General features: G+C 47.0%; 1 long non-coding RNA gene across 1 annotated transcript in view; it reads left to right on the forward strand.

Moving 5' to 3' along the window:
- LOC131482755 (uncharacterized) overlaps positions 1-17,961 on the forward strand; it is a 42,134-nt gene extending 24,173 nt beyond the window's left edge. The window contains exon 5 of the long non-coding RNA XR_009247270.1: positions 17,881-17,961. This is a non-coding gene — a long non-coding RNA (uncharacterized LOC131482755). The remainder of the gene's footprint in view (positions 1-17,880) is intronic.
- Positions 17,962-27,774: the final 9,813 nt, after the last annotated feature.

Here is a 27,774-nt window from a genome sequence, read left to right on the forward strand (position 1 = left end):
GATGTATACACTCAAGTTGTCTCTAATTTACAGATGTGGGAGTCAAAGCAGAGAATGATTAAGTAACCTGCCCAAGGCCACACTGCTAGTTCAGTTTGAGCGGAGTTCTTTATTGTGAAGCCACTGAGTCAGAGATCCCTTGCAGATCCTGTGGGGGGCAGGACCATGGACGTTTGAGAAGGACCCTGAGTAGTACTAGAAACAGAAGGCAGTATCCATCTTAATTTCATCTGCAGATATGTCATTCGGTTTTTTTCTTATACTAGCAGTTAGAACATAAGGGCAGTGACAAACGGCAAATGCCTCCATGGCCTGGTAGAAACTGGCCACCTAGAGGGATAACTGGCTTCCTCTAAAGGGACAGCTAGCACTCAACTCAGTCCTCCACTGACAAGTGGGCACTGTTGCCATAGGTTCTGAGATTACAAAACTGTTAAATAAAATCTTTCGGGGGAAAAAAAAAAACTCTGCAGCTTGAACCTGGACTATAAGACACTTCTCAGCTCTACAGATTTCCTCCTCAAGTGGTTCTGTGTGATGGGGATTTAGGATTTGGGGTGAATGATATTCCAGATTCAGTGTGGAACAGTGTAGAGGGGCCAGGGTAGGAAAATGCCCAACACACACATAAGGAAGATCACCTTTAAGGCCAATGAGCACGAGAAGCTTGGTTGCTCTGCTGAGTCTAAAAAGGGAAAGATATCTCTGAGGATGAAGATAGAAGAGCTAGGAAAGCCATTAGGGCAGACCCAGCAACTGCCAGCCCTTAAAGCAGGTAGCTCTGATGGGCCAAGACAATGAACTTGAGTCACTAACAGCAAAGCTCTTCCCTATTCATGACAGATTTGCTCATATCAAAATGGCATGTACACACACTGTCTTATATAGCTATAATATCACTCAATTTAAAAATAAAAGACTATGGTATGGGGCCCAGCATGATAGCTCAGTGGCTAAAGCCTTCCCCTGCAAGTGCCGGGATCCCGTATTGGAGCTGGTTCATGTTCTCGCTGCTCCATTTTCCATCAGCTCCCTTCTTGTGGCCTGGGAAAGCAGTGGAGGCCAAAAGCCTTGGGACTGTGCACCCATATGGAAGACCCTGGCTCCTAGTTTTGAATTGACCCTGCTCCAGCCATTGAAGTCATTTGGGGAATGAACCGGTGGACAGAAGATCTTTCTCTCTGTATCTCCTTCTCTCTGTAAATCTTCCGTCCCAATAAAAATAAATAGATGCTTCAAAAGCAAAGACTGTGATCATTAAGAGGGAGTCACTGGTTAACGTGAGAAAGACAGCTGGGAAAGCAAGTAGGGTTTCAGGATACAGCTTATTGGAGTTGGGGCTCGGCATATAGAAAAAGAAGGAAATTGTTCTTGTTTGGGGAGAAGCTTTAAAACTGCCTAGGAAAAAAAACTGCCTAGGAAACCAAAAGTGAATGAGGGAAAGAATGAGAGCACACATAAGGGAGGTCAGGTCCTAAGCCATGAAGAGAAATTTGGGAAAGCAGCAGAGGAAAAAAGCAGCAGACAAGGCAGGCCAGCGGAGGCCCCTCAGGTCCAGGCCCAGTGCAGAGCAGAGAGAGCAGTGACGCCATTCAGAAAGCTGTGGTCGTGAGGGCACCACAGAGATTGCTTTAGCAGAGACCACAACGGGAGGATTTATAGGGAGGAGAGGAGAGGCCAGAGTATAGGAAAGGATTGGAGTGACTGGAGACCAGTAGGAAAAGCTGAGTGTTAGAGATGTCAGAAAGGAAAATATGACAGGATTCTGGAATACTCTCAAAGTAAAAATAAGGTCTAGGCTATAAAAAAAAAAAAAATACAAAGTTCCCTCTCCACAAGTGATTAAGAAGTGGGCTTGAGGACAGCCAAAGATAACACAGGACTGCATTCCGAGCGCGTGAGGAAGAGGACATGGCTACTAGAACGTTCCAAACAGAGGAAGACACTCGTCTCCACCACACATCACCCAAACCGGAATTAAGTGTTCCATGGAACCGACTTCATCAGAGGCCAACTTGTGATGAACCAACACATCCTGGAACAACAAGCAGTGGGCAAGCAGACAACAAAAAAGAAGAGTCTGCCATTCACTTGGTCCAGGAATCAGAAGGACCAATAACACCACTAACAAAGTGTCCCAGATAAAAGCATCAAGGAGTCGGTGCTGTGGCACTGTGGGTGGCAGCTTGAAACCCCAGTACCTCATAACTGGAAGGCCAGTTCCGGTCCTTTCTGTTTTGCTTCCAATCTAGCTTCCTGCTTCCTGGGAAGGCAGCAGATTATAGTCCAAGTCTTTGTGTCTCTGTTGCCCAATGGGAAGAGCAGGATGGAGCTTTTGGGGTTCCTGGTTTCAGCTTGGCCCAGCTCTGGCTATTAGAGATGTTTGGGAAGGGAATCAGTGTGTGGAAGAGCTCTCTCTTTCTCTTTCTGTCCATGGCGCTGCCTTTCAAATAAATCAATCTTTTTGAAAGAATTGGCTTATTACAGATTTATTGATTTTCAAGTCCTGCCTGCAGTTGCCTGGGCAGGGACGGGCCGGATCATTTTGCAGGCCTTACACGCCCCACAGGCTAGACACACCCCACTGAGTGTGGGTATTGTGAGGCAGGAGGTGATGGCTCAGCTAGCTGTGTCCTTGCCACTCCCATATGGGACCTGGACTGAATTCTGAGCTTGAAACTCAGTGCTACCCAACCCTGGCCATTGTGGACATTTAGGGATGTGAACCAACATATGGGAGTTCTTTCTCTGTCTCTCAAATAAGTAGTGTTTGCTGTAAGAAAACATCTTCTAAGAGAGAAAAAATACAGGAAGGCAAAAGCAGAGTGTCATTGACAGTAATAGGAAGGATCCCCCATTTGCAAGTGTGTCACAATGCCTGACGTCTCACTGCAGTATTCCATTGGAATTCTGCATCAGATAAATATATTCCATTTTGGAAAAAAACAAAGTCAAGTGGTGAGCATTTGATGAAGATGCCATTCTGGAAGCCTAATCCCAACAAGTGTGCCTGCGTCTCAGTCTGGCTCTTCTCCCATCCCCAGCTTCCTGCTAATGCAGACCCTGAGAGACCTCAGGCAAAGGCTCACGACCTTGACCTTGCCACCAAGGTCAGACCCCCACACCAGGTTCCTGACTCCTGGCCTTGGCTGCTCAACCCCAGCCATCACAGGCATTTGGAGAATGCACCTACAAATAAGAGATCTGTCTGTGTTTCTCTGCCTCTCAAATAAAGAAATTTAAAGAAACAAACAAACAAAAAAAAGAAATCTGGAGATTACTGAAAATCGATTATCTGCTTTATGGCAAATCTAAACTAAGTTTTAGAGCTTTTTTTCCCCATGTCACACTGTTGGACCAATGGCCCTCTACCTCCCGGGTTACTGCAGAAGCCCTGTTAGCTACACATCTCTCACCCTCTCCAGTCCCCACCCAGTGTGTTCCTGGGTAATGTTTCCAAAATGCAAACATTATCATACTGCTGTCCTACTCAAATCCCTTCAGCAATTTCCCTGTGATCTTAAATATTGCCCAAACTGCTTAGCCTTCCCCACAGCAACCTCCAGGATCTAGCCCTGCCACCTCCCAACCACACCCCAAGCTCCCCTCAAAGCAGGGAACAATTTGGTGACCTGGGGGAGTTCTAAGTCCCTGGAAGGCACTGTGCTCATTTTCCATCCCAGGCCTTGACATGCGTGGTCCTTTCAGCCTGAAGCACCCTCTGACTCCCAGCAGTAATTCTCCTCGCTTACAAAACCTGGCACACTTGGTTCTAATCCTTTCTACCCACACTCTCTACTGAGAGCTGTACGGTCAAGAGTTCTTTCTGTCTGGCTCATATTTGAATTTGCAATACCTGGCACATACCTCACATATTAAAAGTGATAAATGCACAGGTGTTGAGTGGACGAACAAATCTAACGCGAGAGACCCAGATAGAGTTCCCTGCCCTTCGCTTTAGCCTAACCTAACCTGCTGGCTGCTGCAATTGTCAGTCATTTTGCGGGGTGGAGGAGAGGGTGAGTTTGTGCCTGGAAGAAATCTCTCCATCCCCTCTCTTCCTCTCCCTCATTCTCATCCTCTCTTTCTTTCTCTCTTCCACAGTTCCTTTTCGTCTCTCTTTCAAATCAGCCAATTGTCATAAAAGGATTGATCTGGCTGCTTGGACCTTTGAGCTTCCATGTGGATTTTATGGTTTTTTGTGTGTAGCTCTGTGAAGAATGTCATTGGTGTTTTGATGAGGATTGCATTGAATCTATAAATAGCACTAGAAACATAGGCATTTTAACAATATTAATGCCTCCGATCCATGAAGGTTAAAGCTCTTTATACTTTTTGTATCTTCAAATTCTTTCACCAGTGGTTTATAATTTTCATTTTCAAGGTTTCATCCTTGCTCAAACTTAGTCCTAGATGTTTAATTCTTTTGGTTGCTATCGTAAACAAGACTGTTTTTATTATTTCTTTTTGGTGAGTTTGTTACTGGTGCATAAAACTGCTACTGATTTTAAATATTGATTTTTGCATCTCATAACTTTATTGAATTTAGTGATTCTGTAATCTTTCGATGGACTGTTCAGGTTTTCTGTATATAGAATCATATGGTTTTCTTTTTTATAGGCCTTTCCTTTCTCCCTCTTGCCTAATTGCTAGAGCTAAAGTTCCAGTACTGGGGCCCGGCGGCGTGGCCTAGCGGCTGAGGTCCTCACCTTCAACGCCCCAGGATCCCATATGGGCGCCGGTTCTAATCCCGGCAGCTCCACTTCCCATCCAGATCCCTGCTTGTGGCCTGGGAAAGCAGTCGAGGACGGCCCAATGCATTGGGACCCTGCACCCGCATGGGAGACCCGGAAGAGGTTCCTGGTTCCCGGCTTCGGATCGGCGCAGCACCGGCCGTTGCGGCTCACTTGGGGAGTGAATCATCGGACGGAAGATCTTCCTCTCTGTCTCTCCTCCTCTCTGTACATCTGACTTTGTAATAAAATAAATAAAATCTTTAAAAAAAAATAAAGTTCCAATACTGTATTAAGAGTAATGACAATGGACATACTTGTGTAGTTTCAGTGAAAAAGTCTTTTTTTTTTTAATTCAGAATGATGTTGGCTATAGTTCTGTCACATACCTTTATTATGTTGGAATATATTGCTTTTATATCTGATTTGTTCAAAAGGGTTTTTTTTCCCACAAACTGAAGTTGAGCTTCATCAAATGCTGTTTCCGCATCTATTGGGATTATTCTATCGTCTGCATCCTTCATTCTGCTGATGTGATACATTATGTTTATTGATTTGTGCATGTCTAGCCATCCTTGCACCCTAGATAAATTCCATTTGGTGACAGTCATCATTTTTATTTCTGTTGGATTTGATTTGCTGGTGCTTTCTTGAGTATTTTTAAATATACTTCCATAAAAGTTGTTGTTCCATAGTTTTCTTTTTTTATTGTTATGTTTTGTCTGGTTTTGGTATCAATGCTAACATTACAGAATGACTGTAGAATACTTCCCTCACTTTCTATTTTTGGAATAATTTGAGAAGCACAGGTCTGAGTTCTACCTTTAAAGTTTGGTAGGATTCATCAGTGAAGCCATCAGGGTCTGGGCTTTTGTGCTTGTTGTTGCTGTAAGGTTTTTAATTACTGATTTAATCCCATTATTTGTTTTTGATAAATTCAAGTTTGCTCCATTGATGATTTGATTTTGATAGGTTGTGTGTATCTGAAGATTCCTAGAAATTTGAAGAAAATCACCATTGCTTTATACTCTATTTGGCAACTGTAGTCAAAGCTATTAGCAATTCCAGAGAAAAGATTCACTTCTTGCCCCTTCGCTGCTGCCTCACAGTTTATGGCAGAGTCTTCAACTTGCCAACATGCTACAGTTCACATTTTCTTTGAATATTTTCAGGACTGACCTGACAAGGAATCCTCGATCGTCTGTTAAACATTTGGTGATTGCCCAGTTGACCAATTCCTCATTCTCAGGAGACTACCAGGGACTTGAGAAATAAGACTGATGTGTCCATCACTATCATCACAGTACAATAGCATCAGACTTCAACTAGTCCCTGAATGAAAGAAAGAATCAAGAACTGAACTAATGAACAAGCAAACAGAGCCAGTTTTGAAATAAAGCTGAGGAAACTGGGTCAGGGGCTCAGCAGGAATTCTCCATCCCTAAGCAGAGAAATGATTCTGTGATAAGTCTCCTAGGGAAAAATCAGCTATTGGACACACACACACACACAAACACAAATCTGCAGGGCCAGAGGATAATGGGGACCAGGCACAAGAGGGGCAGGAAAAGACTTGCAATGGTTTTCCAGTGCCAACCCAGGCACACTTCTGGGTTCTTGGGTTCAGTACAGCCCCAGACCTGCTCATCACAGCAAACCATAGAGACTAGTCCATAGATCATTAAGTAGATAGATCAATATATTGTTCACCACACTTTCAAAACTTCTTCATCTCTTTAGTGTTATGCTATTTAAAATGTATAGTAATAATTACTAATATGAATAAATAGCCAACTGAAACCTTTGTTATTACTATACATTATTTGGCTAGTTGGCTAGTTTCTATACCTGTAAGAATTAAAAGCAAAAATGTGAACTTCTAGAAACAGCTATTGAAATTGTATCTTTACACACTTGTACACACAAACACGGACACTCTCGAAATTTACCTGCTACCAACTTGCCAGCTACCTGACTAAACATTATTTCTGCCACACACTTGAGCACCAAACAGTACCTTGCAGTCAGTTAAAACCTTTATCAAAGCTGCAGCATGGTATTATTTTGACACCAGACAGTCCTTTGCTTTTGTGCAGAATCACCGTGTTGCCTGAACAGTGTATGATTTCGCTTTTGTGCAGACAATCAGCAGGTCATTAGTGTACCATACAAATCACCCTGGCCTCAGGATGGAACCCTGGGGCACTGGAGCTGTTACAGACTGCAGGGAAGATGTGGTGGTTACTGACAGTCACCTCTGATGGCAGGCACAAAAGTATGATTGCAGCCACACGCCAGCTCAATACAGCAGATCCCTGAGCTGTTCACATGGCAAATTCTGATTAATAGGGTCAATAATCATTATGAATGTTTAAATTCTCATGGAGCAGTCCATTTCATTATTAGACTATGAGACTAACAAGCTCTGCTGTGAAACAGTCATGCTTTAACAGTACTGGCTTGGCATATGGATAAATATAATTCATTTGTTCAGGTTATTTGTGGGGAGAGAGCAGCCTGTGTATATTTGGAAAGTCCATCAAGAACTGTTTGCATAAGATAAACATTGTGTATCAACTAGGAATACAAGCCAGAATTCAACACTTTTACTCACGCACATACACATATATGCACACAAATACAGAGAAAGAGAGAGAGATGAGAAGATCTATTTATTTCCATTGCACATCTGGCAATGATGTGGGAATAGTGAAAAGATTTCAGATTCCCTCCAGAAAGCCCTTAGGCTACAAGAGAATTCATCCTGCATCTACTAAAACCCTCTGAGATACATCCCATCTGGTAAAGCCCTGTTTGGCTTTATTACAACAAATTGGTCCTCGGATTACTCTCACAGCTGTTATTACTATTGTTTCTGATGTACCAAGCCTTGGACGTGGGCAAGACCCTGTGTGCAATAATCAAGATACCTGCATCCTGGCTCGTGTGGGCACTAAGTGATAGCACCTGTAAGAACTGAGCACCCAAGATACGCAAGAGCCTCCCAGGAACCACTCCACAGACACAAGCAACAAACAGCTGCAATGGCAATACTGTGGGTGAAAAAAATCAGACAAGAGTTTTAAATCAGATTACCCTCAAGGCAGCGAGGATGATAAAAGGAGCAAATAAACAGTGAGCTTTTCCTCGGGATTTCTGTTACTATTTTCCACCAAGGCTCATCTGGATTTGAGAACAGCTAGTGCTTCCAGGTGTCTAACCCTTCACAAGGCTGGAAGACGCAAATATGCCCAAGACTACCACCTGGCCATGGTGGCAGTCCGTCTCCACACGTGTTAGCACCTGAGGTTCTTGCAAAGCAGGATCTTTTCATCACTGTAATAATATTCACTGTAATAATATTCACTGTACACTTCTCACATCTCGGTAAACAATGCCATCTACAAAAAAAGACAACTTGAGTTCTTTTTAGCAGCTGAGACTTAGGTTAGTTGACTTTCTCATATTTTAGAACTCTTACTTTAAAAAAAAAGATTTATTTATTTGATTGATTGACTTTTATTAGGAAATCAAATCCACAGAGAGAAGAGACAGAGAGGAAGATCTCCCATCCACTGATTCACTCCCCAAGTGGCCGCAACGGCCAGAGTTGAGTAGATCAGAAGCCAAGACACTCTTCTGGATCCCCCACGTGGGTGCAGGATCCCAAGGCTTTAAGCCATTCTCTATTGCTTTCCCAGGCCACAAACAGGGCGCTGGAAGGGAAGTGAAACAGCCAGGACATGAACCAGTGCCAATACGGGCTCCCAGCACATGAAAGGCAAGGACTTAAGCTACTAGACTACCGCACTGAGCCCAGAAGTCTCCTTCTTAATCTGTATCTTACATATGTATAAAAAATTCATGCTTTTATTTTGCTTGAACTTATCTAGAATTAGCAGATATTTCAAATACGCTAGAAATCACCTATTTTCTGTGCTCTAAGAAAGAACAGCATAAAGAATGGAAGATGGAGCTAGATGGGTAAGCAAAAGAACTAAACAAGAATTTCAAAGCTCTGATGCCTCCTCGTCTCAGCTTCTTTTTCTCTGATGGCCAAAGATGGGCAGATGTTCTAGAAAGACTAAATGGAAAAAGACACTAGGAGCAGAGAGAAGGTCGAAGGAGGAGGTCACCTCCAGTTCTTCCTTATTTCCTTAACCTCTTCTTACCACAGCTCATTGGCAGGATCCTTTATGCTCCTGGATGACAAGCATGCATTGAAACCTCAAGCAGGTGGAAGGTATAAAAGCTATGAAGCCAAATTCCAATGACCCAAAAATAAGTGAATAAATAAAAACAAAGCTTCCCCCAGGGCCTCTAGATTCATTGCTCAAGTGTTTTTCACCGTACTCCACCCGCTGTCGCAAGCCAACACACCATAGCATACCTCACACCCTAACTTCTGATTGAGCCAGAAGAGTACTGGACTTTCAAAGGGGAGGGCCAGGAACCCAGCAGAGCTGGAGGCCATGCGCTGGACTGCCACCCAGTGACAGAGGAAAAACCTCGGCCCCCGAGAGCAACCCCCTGGACCTTGGGTAGGAGGAACAGCTGGGGAAGTCAGAGGCCTTGGCTGCCTTCCAGTGGGCTCCACCCCTGATTCTGCTAGAAGGTGGCAGAGTGTCCCAACCCTGACTCCCAAATTCCAGTTAAACCAGAAGGTGGACATTCAAGGGAGGGCCCAGGAATGTGGCCAGCCAGGTGCAGGGACATTGCTCCCACACTCCCTCTCAGGGCCCACAAGCACGATCCAGGCCACAGGGGTGTGTTTATTAGGCACTGCTAGAGTGTGTCTAAAGAGAAAATATTCTGTCCCAGACTCTGACACGGATAATCAATAATGACTGTCATTTCCTGAACACTTACTATGTATGGCCTAGATCTTCCATGCAACACTTCATTTGTACTCCGTGCAGTAGTCATTGTAATTATCTTTCCTTTATGTACTAGAAAACAAAAGCTTCAAAAAGTAAAATAACCTAATTCCAGATATTAAAAGACAGATCAAGAATTCTATTCTGATTCCAAAACCCATATTTTTAATCATTTTGTAGAGAAAACCAAATCTCTACCTTTTTATGAACATGTTCTTCCTGGATAAATGTTTTGTCTAAAAAACAGAATTCAGAAGCAAGGGGACACTGAGGTTAGCAGTAGATTCTAAAAATCAGATAAACAAGTGGCAGAGATAATCCACTTACAAAACAGAACTTTGGGGAGTGTGTGGGTGGTTGTGTGCGCTTTGAGCACTGTCTGGCTCAGCGTTGATTTGACTCAAGGTTACAGTACGTCCCTTCTCTTCGGAAGACAGCCAAGACAGAAAAAGAGACCTACTAGCAACTTCAGTCATGGTTCGAAACAAACAGGCCACATGGTAAGAGAGGAGGTTCCCAAAGTGTTAGTCCCTGACACACCAAGCTCTGAAGTACCCAAGCCTCATTTTCCTGAGCAATATTGAGTGTTACACACCCAAAAGAATTTGGTTCTGGGAAAGTTCTGAGAACTCCTTGAACGAAAATAATAGGTGCAATAAAAAAAACCAAGTCAACATTGCCTTTGCGTTCCATGGTTTCTGCATGTTACAGTAAGAGTACTTGTGACTATACAGTAGCTGAAAAACAATCATGGCAGATCATGCCACGTTAAATAGAAAATCAACAGGCTATGCTAGTGTGACCCTTCCACACAGACCACATGCATCCTCATCATGATGATGATTTGGGGGTATCTGAACTGCCTATAGAACATCCATGCTGCTACTGTTACTTCTGCTCCCAGCACCTGTGGGAGCTGAGGAATCTCCCAACTGTAAATGACAAAGAAGCCTCCACTTCTTGTGGGGAAAGAATCATAGCTTCTTCATTCCTCAAGCCAGTGTCAGGAGAGCACTCCTCTTAGCGAACCACAAGATGAGAGCCAGGCTTCCCTGCCTCTCCCCTTTCTACCCCACAGCCTTTTCCCAAGAAAAATGTATTTCCAAAACAACGGCCACCAGAATAAAGAATGTTGCCTGGGACCAACATTTAGACCAGCAGCTAAGAAGTTGCATCCAGTAGCAGAGTGCCCAGGTTGGATCTCGGCATGGGCTCCTTGTTTCCTTCAGCTGCCTGCAACTGTAGACCCTGCAAGGCAGCAGTGATGGCTGAGCGGCTAAGAGTTCTGAACTGGGCCTGGCGTGGCAGCCTCGTGGCTGAAGTCCTCATGTTGCATGTGCTACAATCCTATATGGGCAACAGTATGTATCCTGGCTGCCCCACTTCCCTTCCAGCTCCCTGCTTGTGGCCTGGAAAAGCAGTTGAGGAAGGCCCAAAGCCTTGGGACCCTGCACCTGCATGAATGACCTGGAAGAAGCTCCTGGCTCCTGGCTTCAGATCAGCACAGCTGGAGTCATTGCAGTCACTTGGGGAGTGAATCAATAGACAGCAGATCTTTCTCCTGTCTCTCCTTCTCTCTGTAAAAAGGGCACTAAAAATTTTGTTTAAAAAATTTTTTTAAGATTTAAAAAAAAAAAAGAGTTCTGAATTGAATTCCTGATTGCAGGATCATGCTGGCCAATGTGAGTGTTTGGGGAGTAAATAGCAAGTAAGAGCTTTCTCTCCGTCTCACAAATAAACAAATACTTTTTAAAAATATTTATTTATTTTTATTGCAAAGTCATATACATACAGAAAAGAGGAGAGACAGAGGGGGATATCCTCCATCCACTGATTCACTCCCCAAGTGGCCGCAATGGCTGGAGCTGCGCCAATCCGAAGCCGGAAACCAGGAACTCTTCCAGGTCTCCCACGAAGGTGCAGGGTCCCAAGGCTTTGGGACATTCTCTACTCCTTTCCCAGGTCACAAGCAGGGAGTTGGATGGGAAGCAGGGTCACAGGGACTGAAGTCCTCGCCTTGCACGCACCAGGATCCCATATGGCCCTGCTTCATGTCCCGGCTGCTCCACTTCCCATCAGCTCCCTGCTTGTGATCTGGGAAAACAGTCAATGATGGCCCAAGGCCTTGGGACCCTGCACCCATGTGGGAGACTCAGAAGAAGCTCTTGGCTCCTGGTTTCAGATCAGCTCAGCTGTGGCCTTTTGGGCCACCTGGTGAATAAACCAGGATACGGAGATCTTCCTCTCTGTCTCTCCTTCTCTGTGTAAATGTGACTTTCCAATAATTTAAAAATATATATATTATTAGCATTCGAGAAAATCAGAGAACTTGTATACCAGCAAAGTTGGCAGCTCTGACGCAAAGGAAGGAGCTCGAAGGGTCTGAGATAAGACCAGGTCAGCGGGATGTCACAGAGGGAGAAGCAATGATGGACAGAGAAGGGCTCTCTGCCCCTCGCTGGGTGGCAGGGGGTAAAAGGATCAACATGAAGAAACCAGTGCTGAGAACTCAGCTTGTTTTACCTGCATTCCAAGTTCATGACAAGTTCGCCAAAAATGTTGTCAAAGTTGGTAAACATTTCAGTGAGACCTTAGCAGGGCATCCAGGGCGATCCAGGCCAACTTATGGTTTGGGGTGGAAACCATACAAAATGTGGTGGTTTTATAGGGTTTGAACCCGAAAGCAAGCAAAATGTGGTGGTTTGAGCTGTGTTTTTCTTGGAGTTTTTTTAGGTCCTGGGGCATAAAAATTCACAGGCAGGCTTGGGAGGTCTGATCAGAAACAATAAAAAATTTAGTGTGAATCCTTTCAGCAACCACATAGCCCAGGCTTCCAAGGCAAGCTGGAGACACTTCTTTGAATATCTTTTAAAGATGGTCAGTAGATGGACCAGGGAGGACATATATGTCACAAAAACTGATTTGTATATTTGCAGAGAGGGTAAGAGGGCGACTCTTTCTGGCCCCATAGTATCTACAAAGGGAAAAAACAACCAAAGACTGTTGTTTTTCCTTTAATATGTGTGTCATGGTGTTAATAATAAAACCAGTTAATGATTAGTTCCACTGGCAGAAAATGCTTGGTCAGCCTGCTGTGAGCAACCCCATAGCTCGAAGCTGAAGGGAGAGTAGGCAGAGGGAAATGTTTGTTTTGTTGTGTAAGTCGGTTATTAAAGCCCTTGTGTGGCAGAAAGAGGAACTGGCAGGAATAGACAACCCAGATCCATGGCAAAGCTTACTATTTTCCTCCCTGCGGAGTTACCATTTGCTAATCTTAGGATGCCCTAGCACTTTCGGCTAGTGCAGAATATACTTCCTGTCTCTCCAAGTCCTTCCCTTTCTTCGAGCTCCTTTGTCTAACCCAAAACTGCAGTGCCTCATGGGAACCTCTGCGTGTGGCGTTGGCGCTGGCTTGGATATGGGACAACACTGGCTCAACAGTGGCAGAGGCTGCTCTCCAGCAGGTGCTGGAAAACGTGCAGTGTGTGCCTTCCCAAAGCCTTCTGGCAGCTTTCTGTGAGACCCGTTCTCTGCATCTCTAACCCAATCAAAATACTGACTTTCTGCGTTATCTTCCAGACCCTGGTATTCCTCATCGCCCATGGAAATTCTATTGTTTTCACACTGAAGTGGAATTTGCTCTGTCATTTTGGATTGCCTTATTTCATTTTCAAAGGGTCTAGGGGGACACTTACAAACACGGATTATTGTTTACATGAGCAGAATAGCAGGAATCATTATTCTTGCTTAACTCCTATATTTATTAAGTTATGCCAGGAAAATCTGCTTCATTTTGACCTTGTGCTTTTGAAACATTGGATAATGCAAAGATGGGGAATTGGCTTAACTTCCCCTTTAGTGAAAAAGAGTTTACAGATCTAATTAAATAAGCTTTGCAGGGGGTGATTAATTTCTTAAGAAAACAAACAGCTCTCAAACACTCCAGTAACAACTGTTTCTGACGATTAATGAAATAATTACACAGGATTCTGGCCTGCTCATTAGAGCAGATCCAGTTTTGGGTCTCAGCCACAGGGTATTGCTTCCTGGCTTATGTAAATATTTTCTATAAGATAGATATAGTTTTCCATAATTCCTACATATCCAGTCTTTTACTGGTGTTCCCTCAAATTAGTCTACCAGCATGAGGTTTCCCTAGATTTGTAAGAGTTGTACAAACTTATATGTTGATGATTTCTCCAATCATGATTCACTATGTTTACATACACATGGGATCTATAAACCAGTGACAGATGCATACATTGAAAGCCCAATTGGGCAAACCTAACTATTACCCCTCACATACAGAATCCAAATCACTAGGCCCGGCGCAGTAGCCTATTGGCTAAAATCCTCCCCTTACATACCCCAGGATCACATATGGGATCCAGTCCATTTCCCGGCTACTCCTCTTCCCTTCCAGTTCCCTGCTTGTGGCTTGGGAAAGCAGTAGAGGATGACCCAAAGCTTGGGGACCTGAGCGGAAGACCCGTAAGAAGCTCCCAGATTCTGGCTTGTGACTGATGGCTTCCAAGGGCACCAGAGGGGAGGGGCTGGGCACTGAGACTTCAGTCCAGAGCAGGGAGGAGCCACAGGAGCCAGCCAACCAATCACATACCTGAACAGATATTCCTTACCTAACTAGGACCCAGACAGGCCCTCCACCCCTACCCCATCCCACCCCCACATCGTGTCCAGAAGGGTATAAACTTCCCCAGCAGGCCCCTTGGCCTGCCCTTTTTGTTTCCTCTTCCTTCTCTCCATGCTGTGCAAAAGAGGCCCAGGAATGGATTTTCCAATAAAACTTCTGTTACAGGGCCTGGTGCGGTGGCCTAGTGGCTAAAGTCCTCACCTTGAATGCACCAGGATCTAATCTCATATGGGCACCAGTTCTAATCCCGGCAGCCCCACTTCCCGTCTAGCTCCCTGTTTGTGGCCTGGGGAAGCAGTTGAGGACGGCCCAAAGACTTGGGACCCTGCACCTGCGTGGGAGACCCAGAAGAAGCTCCTGGCTCCTGGCTTTGGATCGGCTCAGCTCTGGCCATTGCAGCTGTTGGAGAGTGAATCAGTGGATGGAAGATCTTCCTCTCTGTCTCTCTTCCTCTCTGTATATCTGACTTTCCAATAAAAATAAAATAAATTTTTAAAACAAAAAAACCCCAAACAACAACAACAAAATAAAACAGAATCCAAATCACCATCCAATGAGTACATACAACCCACACACACAACAGTCAAATAAATGTCTTGCACAGGTAACCCAACTCACCCATGAGGAAGTCACCAATGATAACCTGTCCTGAAAATTCATTACAGAAATCACAATCAAGGATCTTGATAAAGTTATGGAAACAACGAATGTCTTGTCAGAGCTGCTGCTGTGGCAAGAAAGTAAGACCACCATCTACAGCACTGGCATCCCATATGGGAGCCGGTTCCAATTTCGGCTACTCCACTTCTGATACAATTCCTTGTTAATGTGCCTGGAAAAGTGATGGGGCACCCTGCACCCACGAGGGAGAGCAGAAAGAAGCCCCTGGCTTCAGTCTGGCCCAGCTCTGGCCGTTGTGGCCATCTGGGGAGTGAACCAGCTGATGGAAGATCTCTGTCTCTCTCTGTAACTCTACCTTAAAGCAGATAAATACATCTTTAAAAAAATAGATTCCTCTTTGCAGTCTTCTTGAGAAACAGGAAATACAGAAAACTGAACATAGAACTATCCATGCCATGTAAGCTATAACTTGAACTCTAAGTAAGGAAACAGACAAGGAAATCAGTAATTACAATAAAATCAGCAAAAATGAAAAGCAATAAGCAGTGAGTTCTATGTGGTTTTCTTTCTTTGATCTGTTCTCTCTTTGCCCTTTTCCTCCTAATTTCGAGCACCCAGTTTCCCCAGAAGCAGAGTCACTTAGAGTGAACTGAGGCAGTAAAAAGTTATCCAGGGGGACATATGGCAAGGAAAGCTTCTAGAATCCAGGGATAGCACATTCAGATGCAGAAAGTGGAAGGCCTTGGTAAGCATAGCATGAATGCCAATTGTATCTCTTGGATATTTTCTTTAGACAAAGCACCTTGTTCAGTGATATCTAGGCACTTATTTAATTCTATCATTATAGAATAAGCCATTTCTCATATTACTCCATCGTACTGAAAGGAAAGTAAGCCTCAGAGACGTAAAATAACTTGTTCCAGACGACCCAGCATGCAGACTCCCAGGCCAGCACTACCACTAGGCTGCTACCACCCGCCACCGCTGCCAAGGGTGCCACAACGAGGTGTTTGTCTTTTCTCTGTAGCCAGTGCAGATGCACAATCACTTTGTTCTGCATGAGCAAATGACTCCTACTTTTGTGTTAATATTTTGCTCCATTGTTTGGTTCAATACCTTGTTGAGCAAAGGAACACTGAGATGTTCTCTTTGTCCACGTAAGTCACAACTGCCAGAGTGAGGAGGTGACCACGTCATTCTTTCCAACAAGCAGGAATGCGAACCGTCACGCGCCACTCTGATGTGCCCTAAAGAAGCCCAAGAGGTTTCACACGGCACATATAAAGCAGCATCCATGTGGGGACCCACCATCAGAGAGGTGTGGCCACCATCCCAAATCTACCCACTTTAATTCATAATAGTTCTCCAGCAATCTTTGCTTCATAATTGATGGTTCCTAAATGGCAAGACTGGCTTAGAACCCTGTTAAACAGAGAAGAGTGGAACTACAGTAATCTAAAATGATTTAATTTTGCAGAAAATTGCTGCTTTCTACAAGCTATATAAACTTTAATTAAAAAGACAAGGAGGTCTATTCTTTCTCCTTATACACACGCAACATGCTAGGCTTTGGGGAGACCGGTAAAAGGAAGAAAGCAGACTGAGAAGATTACAATTTTTAACAAAACTCTAAATATAATTAAGATGGAATGTTTATTACTATCTCTAAGGACCAACAAGTAACCAACATTCGTTGCTTTTCCAGAGAGAAAGTGTTTTTCTCCTCCTTTAAAGTATGTGTAAAGTCAGCATATAAAGTGAATCATAGAAGCAGGTTAAGTCACAAGACAACACACAAGCCAGCTCATATGAGCACAATACTTGTTTTTTGTTTGTTTATTTGTTTGCTAAATGTCACCAAATGAGCAATCTTGGGCTTTTTAATACAATGCTTTGTGTATATATACACAATGAATGGTCCCTTATATCCTATAAGGGGGTATTTTTGTGGCTTCCAATATAAATTCTAAAGAGCTCGAATGTCAAGGTAGTGCATTCAGAAGACTAGATGAAGGACAAGAAGGCCAGCAAAGGAGGGCAGACCTTGAATCTAAACAAGATGTGTAGCCACAGGCTAGCTCCCTACCCAAGTACGGTCTCTCTCCCTACCTAACTTCACATGGTCTCTTCCCCTGACTTTCTCTCTGCCCTCTAGCTCCCTGATCTCACTCTTCCCATTTCAGTCCTCTCCCAAGCAAGCAGTGCTCCCAAACCAGTGAGTCAAAAACCACTTCCAGAATGCACATTTGATACAAGGTTGCTGAATGTACTTTGGCCTCTACGTAAATACATTTGGGTGGCCACAGTGTCACTGTGACTTGGGCTGTCACAGAGACTGGCCTATAGAGATTAAATGAAACCAACTTTCATAGACAGGATTGGAAGCAGAATGAGGTTTTAAGAAATTCAGGAATCTGCATTAGATACCTCCATCCTACAAATTCTAAAGCAAACCATGTGACAGCTACAGCTTCATGAACAGAAACTTGGGAGCCATGGCAAAGGGTGGGATCCAGGACAAATGTTTATGATGACACACATCATTTATGTTGAGTATATAGCTCAGCTATATTAGCCACAGTAACTGATTAGCTATATTTATAGATATAGGAGGTAGCATGCAAGCAGAGTGAAAAGCTGCATTGTATGTATAAACATCAGGTAGCAGAAAATAAAATACCCTTCTAGTTGTTTGTTTAGAGACACATTTGGATTGAGTGAGCTTTCTAACAATTATTTCTTTCAAAGCCACAAAAACATCACACTTCTTAGTTTTAATAAAAAGTCTAGTTTTTGGCAGTTCTTTTATCACATCTGTCATCTCCTAAGCATTGCTTAGCCAAAGCACTCAGACTTGAGTTTTGAAATTGTCAATATAGGCCTTCTAATCTTTAAGTCTTAAATCATATAAGAAGATTAACTACCATTACTGTGCGCTTAACAGAACTCCAGGTAGAAGAGAGCAAAGGAAACACAACTTCTTTTTGTTGTTTTTCAGGTAATTAAGTTCCTGCAGAGGTTGTGTTTGGGGCATGTATTTGGAACATGGTCCAATGTATTTATGTAAATAACCAGGCAGACATGGTGAGTACATTATCTCCAGTTTCTGGAACTATAAGCCAAAAAAAAAAAAAAATACTCTGTCTGAAGACTTTAACTGTTCTCCTTCAAAATCACAAGTTATTCATTCTTTTTACTGACATGTATCCGATCGCCAAAGGTTAAGGAATGTCCCGAAGCTAAGGCAGGTCTCTTGAAGGACAGGAGAGAGGGGGGAGAAGGAAGATAGAAAGGAAAGAGTAGGGGAGAGGAAGAAAGGAAGAGATAATGGAGGAAGAGAAAGGACAGTGGGACGGAAGGGGAGGGTGATGGGAGTGAAAAGAAAGAGGGAAGAGGCACAGAGCAGAAAGAAAAAAGGGAGGATGGAAGGGAAGAGGGGAGGGAGGAAGAAAGGAGGAGGTGAGGACCAGAGGGCAGGAGGGATGGAGGGAGGGAAGGAAGGGGGGGGCTCGTCTTTGCAGCAGCACCTGGTCATGACCTGGTCTCTGCTATGATCTCCCTGGCCAGATCAAAGTGGAATTACTGTGATTCTTTACAGTTTGCATGGCACATCTCAAGGCTCTGGAGGCAGAAACAAACGCAAATGGACTGGAGTGCTTCGCTGGAGCCCAGGGGAAGTGGAGCTTGAAGGAGGTGGGTTCACAGCTCGCTAACTCCAAGTTCCTCAGGCTTGAGATGCAAGCTGGGATCTAGAGCACTTTTCAGCACAGTGGCTTTTTCTTTTCTCATTTTCGGGGGCAGAGCCTTTAGCTAGTGGAGGAGGCCAGTCCTGCTGTCAGCTGATCAGCCCTCTCCCTAGACCTTCTCTCTCCTTTGGAAGTCTCTACAGCTGCTTGTTTGCAAGCCAAAGTACCTTCACGGGGCCACAAGCAGGCGGATTCCAAGGAAAGGGAAATCTTTTTAAATTTCACAGTGCTGAGCTTTCTGTGCTTTCACTGTGGGTGACATTCCTGGATCCTGGGACTCCCAAAGGGGCGAGTGTTTGAGAATCGTTAGTGTCCTTTGTTGAGGAAAAAGGCCGGTCCCACATCCCTGGGCTCTCACAAAGTGAAGGAGAAAAACTTTCATTTTAAGGCTGAGGATGCACAGCTCTGGAGAAGTGACCCTCCTCCCAACTTGCCTGGAGCTGGAAGAGGACGCAGGACAGGGCGGTCACAGCTCAGCTTAAGGGAGGGCCGGCTCGCAGGGAGTGGGTGGAGGATCCTCTACCTGCTCCAGGACCCAAGCCCTAGGGCTCCATTCCGGGCAAAACTCAACTTTGACACAACTCGGTACGGCCAGCCACACAAAGGCAGGCACCCAGCAGGAAATGCCAATAGAGCCACGCCAGCGGCTGCGCCCTGCTTTGGCACCGTGTACACAATCTGCGGAAAGAGCGCGCCACTACCTCGTCCTAGGTCCCCTAAGTTGCCCCTCCAAGCTTTTTGTTCTGTTCTGTTTTCTCCCATCCTCACCTCCTCATCCCTTCGTCCTCTGGCCCGTGGCTAGAGACCACACGCACACCCAAGGAAGCAACCCGAGGTGAAGACAGCTAGGAGAGACCAGACGGAGAGTACTCCACAAGCCCAGGCGCTTCCCCGCGCGCACTCCTGCCTCAGCACCCATTGGGTTCCACCTGTGGGTGTAAACGGCTCCCGTGTGCTGTCCAGCGTGAAGCCGGGAGCTGGGGAGAGTTGGGAGTCACGCGCCTTCCAGGCCCAGGCATGCCGAGTCGGAAAGGGGGGCGGTCCCACGCAGCAGCTCAGCGACGTGGCCCGAGTGCCCATGTCCTGGTGGCGGCGTGGCACTTCTGCTGCACGCCCCACGAGCGTTACCTGAAGGGCAATTTGCCCGAAGTACCTGCAGCGCCGCCTCTACTGGAAAAGCAGGCGGGCCAGGAAGATTTTCGTGGCCGGAGAAATGAGCGGGAAATTGAGCTGCCTAAGCCCTCTAAGCTCACAACCGGTTGTTCGGCGCAACACACAACAGCCAGAGGGATGCGCTCGGGCCGCCGCCTCCGGTTTTCTTCCACCACACCTGACAGCGTTAATGGGCTTCTCATTATTATGCTAATTTATCAACTGGGAAATTATTTACCAAGCAAGACCGCAGTATCTAGGAATCCGGGCTACCAGGAAGAACTCACATTGGGGCTAGGGGTAGGATGGGATTAAAATTGGCCACTCCAACCTCACTCAGCCCGCCCCTGTGTAACCCCCCTTAGCTGCAGCCCCGGCCAGGCGCGGCCCATCGCCCACGAACAGTGTTGGCGCTAAACACATGGTTATACACCCATGACTGGTGTGGGAAAATGTGAAGTTCTAAAATGGTCTTAGGTGGGTTTTTAAAGTACCTCGTGAAATCTGAGAATCTGAGAACACGATCAGTGCTCTATGTCAAAGGCCTTTCCGTTACTGAAATTTTCTTAGCCACGTTGGGACTTGGAAACAGACATGACAGTTTGAATTCAATCGAAGTTATTTAATTATTAAAAGCCTTACAAGTTTTACAGCTGTGTCAAGACATTACTGATGTGCAATAGATTCTCTCCCTCTCTGTCTGTCCGTATATATGGGGATGGGGAGAGTGTGGGTTTTCTAGGTGTCCGATTTACAAACGTCCTACTCTGGACATGATCCTTCGAATTCTACTGCATGATCTCTGTTGGGTGAGCAAAGAATTTGAATTTTAAAGAAAGGAAGTGCAGGCTTGAGTTTCTCTTTGTTTCACATCTTTTAGAAACTGACATCCTCACTCTTGACTCTTATTTCCTAATTTAGGAGCAAACTTCAAAGTTAACATTTGGAAAGCCGACTTGAAAGAAATACGGAACAGGCAGTGCTTTTACTTTTATTTGAATTTTTTTTTTTTGAGAGAAGGGTGTTTAAGTCGATTATGATCTGCAGCGCAATTAAGTTACACAGCATCCCCAAACACATAAGGGAAGGCTTTAAACTGATCCCATCTAGCCAAGCTTGTGTACACACCGCCATCACCATCAACAGCCAGCATTGCTGGCAAATTACGCTCTCTTGAAATGCTGCTGAAAGCGCTTAGCCTCCACGGTAGTTTGGAGTTGTGCAAGTATGTACGTATGTGATCTATGTATGTATAATTCCTATCTTTTATATATATTTAGACATACACTTCTTTCTAAATGTTTATGTGGTTAGTCGCTTTAAGAGTATCAAAATAAATTGTGCGTCGGATCACACGATCTCCCAGGTATTTCTAAACACTGATGAACAAAAATCTTTACATAGGAAACGAAGAGCTACCCATTTAAAAAAGAGAATGGGGAGGGGAACTCGATTTACTCTCATTTGTTTATCGCTACGTTCCCCCCCCCCCCTCTTTTCTGGGCAGATTCATTTGAATAGCTTTCAAGCTGGAAAATGGAAATGTGGCTCCTGCCCTCTATTTCAGCGGCGGCGGCAGCGTCCTGGCAACAGCGCAATTTTCTATCATCAAGGATAAATGGCATCGAACAGAACATTCTGATAAAAAAAAAAAAAAGGAAAGGAAGGGGGAAGGGGAAAGAAAGAAAGAAAAGGGGGGAAAAAGCCCAAGGAGCCGTGATTGCTGGCCTTCCTGTCTGTCATCCCTTTACAAAATCCTGCGCGCAAAGCAGAGCGGCGTGCTGTCACAGCTAATAACGTCTGGGGCGGGGGCGCGGGGCCGCGGTCGGCCCTGCACAATGTGCCCATTTATTACAACGGGTGCTCACTTTAAAATCGCAAATATCTTTGTTTGGTTCACTGAAAATTAAAACCAAGATCTAGGAAGTTACATGATGCAACCATTATTCATGTCGTATCAGAGCATCCAACCCCTACCTGGCCCGTCTGGGTAAGGCTAGAAAAGGGGGGGATCTGGGGAAATCTGGAGGGGCAAGAGGTTGCTGGTGGAAAAAAACAAATCCGTGCGCCCCGCAGGTAAGCTGGGAGTAATTGCAAGCCGGCGGCCTGGTGCCTGCTCCCGCTGGCGAGGATATGCTGGCTGCCACGCAGGGAGCGCCTGTGGACGCGGGGCTCGCCACGAAGCTGCTCGCGGGTCACGCACAACTCAGAGCTGAGCCAGCGCACATTCCCATCACAGGCTTTGAGAATAATGGTGGCCATTTCTCGCCTACTGAGATCCCTTTCTGGAAAAGTCCATTCTCTTGGCCGGAGGAGATGGATCCGGGAGCCCACTCTCCTCGCCCGCATAGGGAGTCCTAGCGGTGGCGTTCCCCGGGAGCCGTGCGCTTCTCCCGCGACACGGCCACTGCGAGGCCACGTGTGGAACACCACCCCCCTCGCCCTACACGCACACAGAGGGGGACCACAGACACCAGGCGAGGCCGAGGTCTGGGGGTGACTTGCTGTAGCGCCCGTTGAGGCCTCGGGTCGTCCTAGTTCAGCGATTTGCAGAAAAACCAGCAAAGCCTTAGCGGGGCAGAGCGGGGATTGAAGCCCGTGGCGGGTGGACAGTGGCAGAGCAGATCTTGGGGGTCAGGGTTTGGTGACCTCGTTGGGAGGGAGAGGGCGGGGAGGGGTCCTAAAACAAAGAGAAAATTAGATTTTAAACAGCCTTTAAGACAGCTTGAAATATAAAGGGACGGTGGGGAGGAAAGCAGAAGACTCTGGACAGCCGGAACCAGGGGCAGCGAAAGAGGCCCGGGAGCCCCAAGTGTTGGTGGCAGAAACAGGGGTGGGGAGTCTGGAGGGGAGGGGTTGGGGGGGTAGGTGAAAAGCTCCTGCGGCTGAGGATGGCAGGAGGAGGCGGATGCTGGGGAAAACCTTTGTTTAATAAAGAAACCTAATTATTGCGCATCTGGAAGCCCTGGTCCCCGCGCCGAGGCGCAGCGCGCATGCCCGAGCCGTCGGATTTGCCTGGAAAGGCGCACACGTGAGCCCGCTGGCGCGCAGCCCGCACGGCCACCGCAGCCGCCAATGGCATCCCGCGCTTCCCGCGCGCAAACACACACACACACACACACACACACACACACACACACACACACACACACACACACATTGGTTCCCCCACCGCAGGTCTTTAAAACCCACTTTATAGAAGAAAAGAAGAGTGTTTTCCTATCGATTCCCTCGTGGACGCTGCACCTTTCTGTGGGAAATCAACACACTTCGGAACGGCAAATACATTTGCTGCAAGAATGGATTAAGGTCTGGAGAATGTAAGGAAAAGTTAGAAGGCAACAGAGAGAAGAGGGTTTAGAGTACTGAAGGGAAGTCACGGGACCCTGGGACTCCTCAGGCCTGGGCCTATGCTGGCTGTCTATGTGCCAAAGTACACCTGAATTGACCAAAGCAGCCTTCGAAGCCTACGCTTTCCCCGCCTGAGAAAGCAGCCCCAATCCTGCTTTTTTCCCACCACACGTGGTTGCCAAGGAGACGGGAAGCCAACAGCTGTGTTCCATCCCTCTTCCTTACCCACACACCCAAGCGGCCTGTGGGGTTAGGTCCACATGTGTGCAATGGGGCTCCTTACAGGCAGGCGAAGGAAAGGAGGAAGGTAGACAAGTGGCCCCTCTGCAAGGGTGAGCAAGTTGGGTGCCATCACCCACCCTGCCCCTGCTGCACACCTGCGCTGTTGCCTATCAGCTGCCTCCTGCTCTCTCCACCCCATACACCCCTGCCAGGATCCCTGCCCACGCCCGCGCACGCGCACACACACGGTTTTCCTGTGCCTCACATAAAGGCCCTCAACCTCCACCGCTGTAAGAAAACAGCCTGTTCTTATCGCTGAAATAAAGCAGGTGGGGATGTTCTATGCAGTTCCTCTTCCTATGTGTGTAATTCACAAGTCTCCAGTGTGGGAACAGGTTTCCAGTGCACTCAGGCTGGTACATACATTTTAGTGCTCAGCTCAAATAATGGAAGGGTGGAAATCATCCAAGAAGTGCCTCTGCTCAGCTGCAGGCCTGCGGTGGCAGCATGCCCCCACCTCTGGAGAGTCTGAATCAGACCTGTACACCACACACACATAGAGAGAGAGAGAGAGAGAGAGAACAACAGGTATGGCCTCCTGGCCTTGGCCCATGCATCGGAAGACAGACTGTACGTATTTGACCAGTGAGTGTGAAGTTGGCATATTGTTCAAGCAAATTGCTTCCAACAGCCATGGGCAGTTTCAAAGCAGGTGACTTCTATGCACCTCCAAAAACGCAGCTGGTAGCCTGCAGGTCTGCAGGTAGACCAACAGCCTTTCTCCCAGCTATGCCTTAAGATCATCTGGGCCAAAGTTAGGCTCTCCCAGCCCAACACAACTGAGAGCTGGGGCTTCAGTCCTCTAAGGCCCAAGGAGGCCATGTTGTTTCAAAAGACTCCCTGAGCGCCAAGTCCAGGCCTTGGCTTACTGTAAAGCCTCCCCTTTGTGCTTTCAGGACTAGGAAGATAATCTTGTGCTCAAAAGGATACACAGGCCTGCAAGAATCCATCAGCAAATCAATTGTCTGCACTATCCCTTCCCCTCTGTCTTGCTGGTGGCTGCAGTAAGTGAAGAGATTGGGTTCCTTAGGTAGTTGGGGCCAAACTGAACCAAATGCACACCAGGGCGGGTTTGAAGCAAACTTTGTTGGCAAGCCATGGCCACCTCTGAAAGAACAGCCCAGCAGGCTGGCAGGTGGAGCTGAGCAGAAGGTGTGGACATGGGACAGGAACCATGAGCCCAGGCTTAGCCAAGCTTCACCCTGTAGAGCAGTCATCGGGCAGGCTGCCTGGGTCTATCTGTTGTGTGCTGACCTCCAAAGCCTGCTGGCTCCTTCTAGGGCCCAGAGGGCCACCAGCATGTGCCCTGTGTCACAGGGCTAGGAGCACTTCCTTCCCCTGCCGGTCTGAGGTTTTCTGAGGTGAGACTTGCTCAGCTTAAGAAGGGGGGAGGGGAGCGAGTTAGAAAGGAAGATGAGTGGAGGCAATGAATACCAAAATGCAGCCCACTGGACGGAGGCTGGCCATGGCTTGGACCATCAGCCCGCCCCCCACCCCACCCCGCCACCACCTGTTTGGAGTCATGGGGAAGAGGAGGAGAACTGAGGGGGTGAGTCCATTCCTATGGCATAGATGGAAGGGAAGTGGCTTGGGACCTCACCCCCAGAGCTGCCTGCTCAGCTGGGGTCCCAGATCCTGCTCTCACTGCTCCCCAGGAGTTACCCCAAGGATGTACATGGAATTACACAGAGCTTTGCTCGCTCTCTCTCTCTCTCTCTCTCCTGGTAACCTGCACCAGTCCAGTCTAGAGGAGACCATTGATGGGGGTGGGGTGGGCAGGTAGCCTGGCCCAGTATTGCCTTGTCCCAGCGGGTGTTTTTAAACAACTTGAATTATAGGATACATCTTGAATATAAGTTAGCCTCGTGCGCTGGTGTGACTTTGCTTTGAAACTCGACTTGCCAAAGTATGGTTTTAATTAAACGTCTTCCGGCCTCGAAAGATTACATGTTTTGTAAAGTATATCCTAGCATGAAATTAACTTCCATGATCTGAAATTAGGTTCCTTGTAAATGTTTTTATAAAAAGAGAGGGGAGAGTGAGAGAAGGAAAGGAAAGGAGAGAGAAACAAAGAGAAAGAAAGAAAGAAAGAAAGAAAGAAAGAAAGAAAGAAAGAAAGAAAGAAAGAAAGAAAGAAAGAAAAGAGAGGGGGAAGGAAGGAAAGAAGGACTGAAGGAAGGGAGGAAGGGAAGGAAGAGGGTGTATGTGTATGAGAAAACTGAGCAGTTCCTACTCTGCTGGGCTCTTATTTAAAACTTCGCCAGCCCTGGTGGTGAGACCGGGCAACCGGGACCAGCTAGTAACCTGAACCCGCCCAGGGCTGCGTGTACACTTGAAGACAATTCAGCAAACAGGCAAATTAATCCAGCGCTAATTTGTTTGGGATCCATCTGCAGGACGCCAGACACCCCCTTCGGCTGGCTGTTGGGGTAGACAACTGCCTCCCTCCCCAGCCCGGTCTGCCCCTCTGGTCCCTTGGAAAGCAGACGCGGGAGGCGGCTGGGAGCACCATTTTTCAAGCCCTCCTTATGGAGTTCCTGGTCAATACTTCCAAAGTCAATCAATAGTCGCCCTAACAGGCTATCTGAATTGTTGTAAATCAATCTCCAAGCTTGGTACTGAAACAGAAGGGGCCCTTGGGGGTTCCCCGTTACCTGCCGGGGGTGGCGACTTCCCTCCCTCCACTGAGAAAAGGGGTCCGTTTTCCCTACGTAGAGCAAGGGAGGCTCCACGCGTCTTTCTATTCAAGACGCACTTAAGAGCGGAGTCCCTGCGGTATTCTTTGCATAACTACTCTCCTAGGGATGCGCAATTCTGGCGGGATTCGGCGATTCGAGCGAAACTTGGAGCACACGGGGTGGGGTGGAAGAGGGCGCATCTCTTTCCTTCCGTTTAATTGAGACCGGAGAAGAGAGAAGGGGGTGGGGCGGCACGGAGAGATCTTCACCGCCCTCCACCCGAATCCAGCAAGACCAATAACGCGCCTCGCTTTCCCCCTGTTTACTCCAGCCCCGTTCGGTGATTGGCAAAGCGGGCCCTGGAGGCAAAGGCAATCCACTACTCCGCGCTCTCCTTACTAGGAAAGTGTGTAGGCATTTGAAGTTGTGCTAAAAATAAACGATGGAGCGAGAAAACAGAAAGAGGGACAGAGTGACAATTTGTGGCAATTAAGGCGTCTGCGGGCTGTTGCTGGAAGAACAGGGACCCGCCGCGAGTTTTGTTTTCCCAAGCCTGGGGATGCGACTCAATTGTTAGGGAATGTGTGTCTCAGGTGTGTGTGTGTGTGTGTGTGCGCGCGCGCGCGCGCGCGCGCACATTTGGCAGCCTAGGAGCCTGCTGCGAGGATCGGATTCCTGGGCAAAAGGGAGCCTGGAACGATTTCTGGGCCCTGGAAATCCTGTGGACCCCAGAAAGAGCCGAGTCCTTCTCTCCACGCCAATCCCCAAGGCCTTGGGAGGCAACAGGCTCTGGCTGACTGGCGCTGAGCCAGGCTTCCTGAGGGAACTTTGGCACAAGTGTTGAACTCCAGGGTGTCTAACGTTAAAGGAGTGGAGGCCATAATGTTAACTTTTATTTCACAACCACCCTAAACGCTAGGATGCTGGCAGGGGTGGGGTGGGGAAGGCAGGGCAGGGGGGCAGCCAGCCAAATCGAAGCTTGGGAGACATTTTGACAGCGCACTTGAAATAGTACTGTTAATTTTTGGAAGATTTTCAAGAGAAGGGGGGAGGAGCCTGAGACAACACAACTTTCTCCTGTCTGTCACTCTGGCGGCCAAAGAGGGCTCCCACCTCCTGCACAGGCGGGAACACACAGTGGGAAATTGTTTCAAGATACAGCAGGACTCCCTTCGTCCCCTACCCCCCACCTTTCCTGAGCTGTGAAGTTGGTAGAGACTGACAGGAGACAGAGAGGGACCTGGGTGCCCCCCCCCCCAAAATCTGCTTAACCCGGACTCCGGGATCAGAAGGGTTAACCCTGGGTTCTGGCTCCAACCAGGACCTGGCTGGGCCGCTCCAACCTAGGGACCAAGCGCCCAAACTGGCACCAGGGTCCATCTGTGCACCAACCCTCCCCCGCCTCCCCTCTCCAGAGAGCGCGGGGCGGAGGGGGGGGGGGTGTTGCGCGGAAAGAGAGATTTGTGGCAGCCACCACCCAGGTCCAGCCCAGGCTGGCTTCAATGAAAACTGGCAAATCCGGCGAGTCTCGCAGAAATTCTCTTCAACCCTAATTCAATTTTAAAGCGGATTTTTACTATTAAAAACGCTGCCGAGCAACACATTGAATTAATCTGACTGTACGGTTTTAATTACAGTGAGGCTTTCTCTACAAATCTGTACAAGACAGTGGCTGCCTCTCGG

This window comes from Ochotona princeps, chromosome 20 (genome assembly GCF_030435755.1).
Source record: "Ochotona princeps isolate mOchPri1 chromosome 20, mOchPri1.hap1, whole genome shotgun sequence".
In the NCBI taxonomy this organism is placed as follows: domain Eukaryota; kingdom Metazoa; phylum Chordata; class Mammalia; order Lagomorpha; family Ochotonidae; genus Ochotona; species Ochotona princeps.